The following is an 8,212-nucleotide window of genomic DNA, read 5'->3' on the forward strand; positions in this document are numbered from 1 at the left end:
AGTTCACCAAATGTTTGAAATCCACTGAATTAAAAAAAGATTACTTGTAAATCCTGTATAGTGCATTTATATCACAATAAATTGAATGTGAACACTCACACTGAACACAATCAGCGTTAATTCTGAGAGCAATTGTTGATTTAGTTTAAACCATAGTCTTCTGACTAAAACATAATTTAGTTTTAGTCTAATTTTTGTCAACTAAATATCATAAGATACCAGGAGACTAAACCTAAAGTTTAATCAGTTCACTACAATATGAAGTGTAAAAGTGTGTCAAGTTTTTACCGGCAAGAGCTGTTGCACAGGGTTTATATTCCTTGACATCAAATGGGAAATGTATCCATACTTTTTAATCTAGTCTTCCTCCCAGGCGTTGACATTTGGCATGTTTTCATGAGGAACATGGGAAGCTGCATTATTGCTGCAGCCCATCCACAAAGGTACCAACTTTATAATCTTTAAGTTGCTTGAAGACGTTTCACCTCTCATCCGAGAAGCTTCTTCAGTTCTAAGGGTGTAATTCCCTGCTTCCTGACATGTATTGTTTTTATATTGGGGTGTTAAATAGTCACTGTGCCCCGCTACCTGCCAGCAGGCGTGACAGCCTAAACATGAGGCCAAGAGCATTTTCCATTTTATGCCCACTTTCATCTTAGCAGACATGATTATTTTTAAACTCAATCACACATCCTACTGGGTCAGATGTTTTGGCTCCAAAATGGTTGGTGTCTCTGAAGAGGCGAGTCTTGACTAAAACAAAGTTATTTTTCTATTTTTAGCTGAACGTCCGAAGGATGACTCAAAGGCAAGAACACTATAATTAATTAATCAGAAAAGTTGTATACAGCATTGCATCGGACAAAGACTACTCTGTCCAATGCAAAACTTTTAGCACAGCCTTAACAATTATCTGGTTAAGACTTTTTATCAAGTGTCAAAAATTAGTTTATAGGACTGCATTCTTAGGACTGCATAGGACTGCATGCTCCTAAGGATTCATTTGTTTGATAGTGTAGTGTGACTTCTGTTAGAGAGTCATATGTCAAAGAGCTTGACCAACATGCTACGTGGCACATGGGAATTAATATGATTAAATAACCTCCTCTTTATTGTTAATAAAACCCGAGCATGTGTCAAACACTGAAAGAATCTAATATGTTTACGAGTTATGTAACACCAGTAGTAATAAGTCTATGAACAAAAGAGACCAGTGATAAGTTTATCGGTATCCATGGGTACTCTTCTCATTTTGTTCACAGTTACTGGCATCACTTGTTTACCTATAATTTTCATACGCTAAGAAAAGCCTTGTTGAAAGAAGCTTTGTTATCACTTTACTATGTCTCTCTCTGTACGACTGCCAGAAAACCTCAACAGCACTGAAAGCAAAGCCACATTGTTCCGTAAAGCAACAAAGTGGTTTTTATTGTGCAAATCTGATCTGAAAGCACACTATAAAAACTGCATTTTCTGCAGCAGCCACTGTCTTTGATGAATTCTGTAATTCATATCGGTTACCATACAGAAAAGGGAAGAGCTGGTATTTTTCATAACAAATTAGGCCAAAATGCAGTAGGATGTTGAACAATATATTGAGGTTTCCTGACTCCAAGATCAAGGTTTCTAATAAAGATGTATTAGGAAACACTAAAACTAAGACTTGCTAAAACAGATGACCACATCTCATGCTTTGGGTCCTGTAATACTCTCATAACTAGCATGTACTGAGTATCCATTTTGGAAAATTCTAAAAGTTAGGGGTGCCATATGAAAACCACCAGTTTGGTACAAAGCTTCAGACTTCAGATACCAGTAACAAACCTTTTTTTCAGCCTGTGAATGTATGGAACGTGGTCACACTGCTGTTTCGCTGTTCATTAGTCTTCACCTCAAAACAGGAGCTCCACTGAATCTTCTTTAAAACAAAGGAAAACTCTGCTAATATCTGGCAACATGTCAAGTGGAGCACATGTACTTTCTGGTATAGTGTTGTCTTTAGAGAGGTGCTAATTATGTTATGGATGTTAAAGTTACAGTCTGCAATCTACTGACACCTATTGATAGGATTTTACAGTCAGCTGATTTTGGTTTTCTTACCAGTGCCAATTCAAGTGCATTATCCTAGCTTCAGTGTCAGTCCACTGTTTATCCCAGCTGTCAACATGCCAGGTGTCCACGTCTATTTACTCTGGAGGGGGCTATAAAACTTTGTGAAACCGTCTGATACGAGTGAGTAAGTGAGTGAAGCTCACTTATGTCTCATGACAGTGATACTGAGGTGAGCTGCTGAGTATATCCTTAACTTTTATGTCTGTAAGAGCTGCTGTTTGCTAGCATAAAACATGCTTTGAAGTGGGTCTAACAATGTTAACTTATGACTCTGACGTGAACTCTCATGCGACGTGAGAATGTAATCAAACTGTTTATCAGAGGGAAAGTGTGATTTCTAGGGCACTCAGGCCTAACATTAGCTAGCACAATGTTAACCTATGACCAGCTGTTGTTGGTTAGCCCCCTGAAGATTTCAGCTCAAACCTCATCTCATCAGGAGGTGAGGCTTGAGGTGAAAAGGAATAGGGTGACACTTTAGATCTAGATACCATATTTCAAAGATTTTACAATAACTTCAGTTTTATCTGAATTTAGAAGCAGAAAGAGGCCATCCAAGTCTTTGTCTTTAAGTCATTCCTGCATTTTAACTAATTGGTGTGTGTTACCTGGCTTCACGGATAGATAAAGTTGGGTGTCATCTGCATAACAGTGAAAAAGTATGCTATGCCTTCTGATGATACTGCCTAAGGGAAGCATATATAAGGTAAACAGAAGTGGTCCTAGCACTGAACCATGTGGAACACCATAATTAACCTTAGTGTGTGAGGAGGACTCTCCATTTATACAAACAAAATGGAGTCTATTAGATAGATATGATACAAACCACTGCAGCACAGTACCTGTAATACCTACAGCATGTTCTAATCGCGCTAATAGGATATTATGGTCGACAGTATCGAACGCAGCACTGAGGTCTAGCAGGACAAGCACAGAGATGAGTCCACTGTCAGAGGCCATAAGAAGATCATTTGTAACCTTCACTAAAGCTGTTTCTGTGCTGTGATGAGCTCTGAAACCTGACTGAAACTCTTCAAATAAGCCATTCCTCTGCAGATGATCAGTTAGCTGTTTGACAACTACTCTTTCAAGGATGTTTGATATGAAAGGAAGGTTGGAGATCGGCCTATAATTAGCTAAGACAGCTGGGTCTAGAGATGGCTTTTTAAGTAAAGGTTTAACTACAGCCACCTTGAAGGCCTGTGGTCGATTATTAGAGATAGGTTGATCATATTTAAGATTTAAGCATTAATTAATGGCAGGACTTCTTTGAGCAGTCTTGTAGGAATGGGACTCTCAAGGGAATATCAGTGGTACTCAAAGTAATAATGTTAATAATGTTACATCTATTCAATTCAATTCAATTTTATTTATATAGCGCCAAATCACAACAGTCGCCTCAAGGCGCTTTATATTGTACAGTAGATCGCACAATAATAACGATCTACTGTCTGTGTGATGATTATGAGTAAATTTTCTCTAAGGGTTACAATTTTTTTTGTGAAGAAGTTCATGAAGTCATTACTAGTTAGCGTTAAAAGGATTGTTGGCTCAGTAGAGCTCTGAATTTTTGTCAGCCTGGCTACAGTGCTGAAGAGAAACCTGGGGTTGTTCTTGTTTTCTTCAATCAGTGATGAATAGTAACATGTTCTGGCTTTGCGGAGGCTAAATGATGATCTTCTAAATTTGTGATATGCCATTTCCTCTCCAGCTTACGCGTTAATAACTCGTATTATTAACAAGATAATCGACCTCTGTTTGAGTAGTGTTCCGGTAGCTGCTCTCCTCTGTGTTGGTACAGGGCATTGAATATGATAACAGTGGGTGGATTATATTCTTAAACTTAGTTACAGCACTTTCAGAAAGACATCTACTGTAATGAGATCTACTTCCCACTGCTGTGCAGTCAATTATTCTAAATGTAAATGTTATCAGGAAATGATCAGACAGCAGAGGGTTTTCAGGAAACACTGTTAAATGTTCAGTTTCGATGCCATATGTTAAAACAAGATCTAGAGCATTAATTAATGGCACCACTCTGTGTTAACTAATAAACACAGAGTGGTTTATTACGCAAAGAGAGTGGAAAGAGGAGAGTAAAGACAAAACATTCAGTGCTTCATGAGCAGCCTAGGGCTATTACAGCTTATTACACAGAGGATTCAGTGTGCAGGCCTAATGATTGGGCTCTATCTAAACAGAATGTTTTAAGCTTAATCTTAAAAATAGAGAGGGTGTTCATCCACTGAATCCAAACTGGGCGCTTACATGTTCCACAGAAAAAGGGCCTGAAAGGTGAAGCCTCTGTATCCCATTCTATGTTTAAATATCCTAGGAACCAAAAGGAAACCAGCAGTCTGAGAGTGAAGAGCTCTACTGGGGTGATACAGCACTATGATACAGCTCTCTCTGTCTAGTCCCTGTCAGCACTCTCGCTGCAGCATTTTGGACTAACTGATAGCTTTTCATGGAGCTTTTAGAACAACCTGATAATAATAAACCACAAAGTCCAACCTAAAAGTGATAAATGCATGAACTAGTTTTTCACCATCACTCTCAGAAAGGATGTTTCTATTTTTAGAGATTTTGAACAAATGCAAGAATGCAGTCCTACATATTTGTTTAATATACCCATTGAAACAAAAGTGAAAAAGTGTATCACTCATGAAGTTAAATCCAAAAACCAGATATGTGTCATGACTTTCTATTTATTTAGTTCTTGTTCGGTTGTAAAACTTTTATTACCACCATAGTTATAATTGCTCGTAGCTGCTTTTGATGTTACAATGGAGTGAAATGAACCTTGACTGCCAGCATCTGCCACCTACACTGATTTTCTAAATCGGTGTATGATCTCAAATATTTGACGTGGACGCTCCTGGAATGGAATGAAACTGTTAGTGAAGGATAAAATGTTTTCTTTACACGGCTTCGGTGTTTACTGCATACATCCACATGCTATGAAATCAAAGTACACAAAAATGCCTTTTTATTTTTTTGGCCCAACTTCTGATAACCAGACAGTTGCGTGAGAGAACTTTAAAATACACCAACTATGCTTGTTGAATACACAATTCTTAAAAGCAATGCGTGTGTTTTTCATGGACGTGTTATGTATAGTCTGGTATTCAAATTCAGATCAAACATTTCAGACGAGACTTAAACGTTGACTCGAGTGTAGATTTAAAAAGCTTTAGAGAATTCACTGGTTTTAGAATTGTTTGGTAAATTCTTCCACATTAAGGCTCAATAGTATAAAACATGTGTTGTCTGCACACTGCCAAGTGATCTAGAGTACAGGCAGTAGAATAACCTAGGTTATTTTAGGACCATTTTACCCCATGCTCACGAGAAACAGTCGTACATCAAATGCAGTCAATATTTTAAAAATGAATGCTTTTGTGATGCCTTTGAATTTGATGAGATCCTAATAAGCAAAGTCTGTTTTATGTGCTTTTAAGCTGAATACATCCTCCATCTCAGCTGTGAGTTGTTCAGAAGATCTGCATGCACTGTTGCATAGTTGGTGCCAGACAGAAATGTACAAAAGCACCAACTTGCTCCATCAAAATAAACAAATACACTCACTCATATGATCCAGAAATTTCTTACAAGGGGTTATAGAAATCAACTCCAGCCACCCTACAGCTGCAAAATATTTCAAAAGTTTTTAGAATTACCTGCAATTATCTCTTAGAATAAACATGTGATTTGTAAAATATATAAACTATACATTTTTTGGAAAATTTAAAATATTAAATGACAGTCCCGCACTCCAACAAAGTCAGACATTGTTAAAATTTCCACATTGCAATAGAAAAGTTGTTGAATTTCACAGTATTATCAGTAAAATATGTAGAAAACTTTTTTAAATGTCTTTTTTTGTCACAAAAATGAATAAAATTCTATTATCATAGTATTCATGCAACTTTCATGCTGGAGCAAATATGACAAGTTGTACCACAACAAACCCCATCATTAGACTGTCCTGTCCAAATAGAACAAAATTCTCATGTTTCCAGATGGTACTCTGATTATAACACAGAATATCGTTGTGTTAAACATGTGCATTTTTTTTTTTTTCATCTCAAGAAAATTATATTTTTGGAATATTTTCTGTTCAGTCATCTCCATTTTTTTCAGCACATTGAATTCTGAGGCTCTGTTTGAACATAAATATCTCAAAAACTATTAAAGATAAAAGCATGACAATTGCAAATATATATGTTTCACAGTATTATATATGTTCAAACTTTGTAGCATAAAATTTTTATGCAAATCGGAGTCGGCCGTGCAGAAGTCCTGTGTTGGTTTGAAATGGAATGACTCATTTAGTGGTCCTATAACCCCTCTCCCTGTCTACTGCACTGAACATGAAAGAGCACCCTGACCCTCACATGTATCCCTCATCTAAACTTTGCATCAATTTTTCTTGTTTCTCTAAGTATCTTTCTCTAAATATCCTGATTTCATGCCTTGTCCTATTCTGTAAGTTGGGTATTTTTTAAGAAAATAAAGTACAAAAAAACGTAAATAAAGAAACCTAATTTTCCCAGCTATGTGTTTTAATTTCTCAAAAACCTAAAACATAAGCAGATTATTGGATCACTAACTAAGCAAGAAAGAAATCTGTGAATGAGCTTCTCCCATGTTCAGCCATTTCCACACCAGTATAGAGTGACCATCTAACTTTTCCAGTTCTGTCCTTTACAGTGATCCCCCCACCACCCTTGGGTTTGGACTCCTATCCGGTGCCACAGAAGACTGGTACACATGTAACAGAGCCAAGAAATGAATTTGTGCTGTCAGTCACCTAAAAAGGAGAAACATCAGCACTGGAAAAAAACAATAAGCATGAGCCAGAGGAATGTTACATGTCATCCTGCTGTCATATTGATTATATCATTGACATTTCCGCCACTGAATTACACTGATAGGCTCGTAGGTGTTCATGCAGAAGTATATGTCAGGTGCAATAGAAAATCACTGCTGCAGCTAAATGATGTCGTATTTGAAGAAAACTGTGGAAAGCATTTTAGCAAAAGATGAACTAAGTGAATCTGATCTTTTGCCTCTCTTGAGCAAAAGCACAAGGTTGAGCTCGGCAGTAGCGCTTTAAAACACCTGCCAAACAAAAGCATTCATACAGAGGTCTGGACAGTTAGAGCAGGCAATAAATCCTCATTTACGTGATGGTCACTGAGGTGTGACAAGCTGGCTTCCACAAGAGGGAACTAGATCAAAGACTGGGCTGAGATGGAGACAGTGGGAAGGTGATTCACCTCAGAGGAAAAAGTTCTGTGCAGTCTTGACCTTCAGGTTCTGGCTCTAAGTTAACATGAAAGTGGAACCTGAAATATAGATGACATGTTTGTTTGACTGGGAATGTATTTGGAGCTAATCTTTAACTCCTAATCCTTTTGAAACTCTTGATCCTTTTGAACCTTCATGCCGTGCCTCGGACTGAATTGTATCATCACTGAATTACACAAACTTAATGTTGGGAGCAGTTTTATTTAGCGCTGCATGCACCTTTCTTGTGATGTTATTTTCTATAACCTTTGAGCAACTAATAATGTCTCACACTGTGTAGGAATTATATATGAGGCGGTTTCTCTGTATGCACACCTTTCAATAGCGCTGGATGTTTGACTTTCTTGCTTGAAAGAAGATGTTTTGGATAGCTGCAGTTAAGTTACACAGGCAGGACTGGGGAATGCTGGCAGTCTTCTCAATAGGAAATTCTCCTCTTACCCCTAAACAGCCAATATGATGTAAAAATCCTCTTGAAGAGACACTTTCAAATAATTAACAGTGAAGCTGTTTCTAACTAACCATTTAGAATACACTAGTCTCCACAACCTTCACTAAACCTCTAATTTTTTAAAAGAGCTTTAAAAATTCTTTGAGACAAGTTTGTCCTTGGAGAACACTTTAGCCTCTCCTCTGATGAGAGATTCGAACTGCAAAGCCTGATGTGCAATTTTCATACATTTCATAAATGTGTGAAAACAACTCTGACCTGCTGGAGCAGGGACACCGGTTCTCTCCAGTGGCACTAACAGTTGAATGGTCCATCCAATGAATGCTCACTTAGCTC

This window comes from Oreochromis niloticus, linkage group LG13 (assembly GCF_001858045.2).
Source record: "Oreochromis niloticus isolate F11D_XX linkage group LG13, O_niloticus_UMD_NMBU, whole genome shotgun sequence".
In the NCBI taxonomy this organism is placed as follows: domain Eukaryota; kingdom Metazoa; phylum Chordata; class Actinopteri; order Cichliformes; family Cichlidae; genus Oreochromis; species Oreochromis niloticus.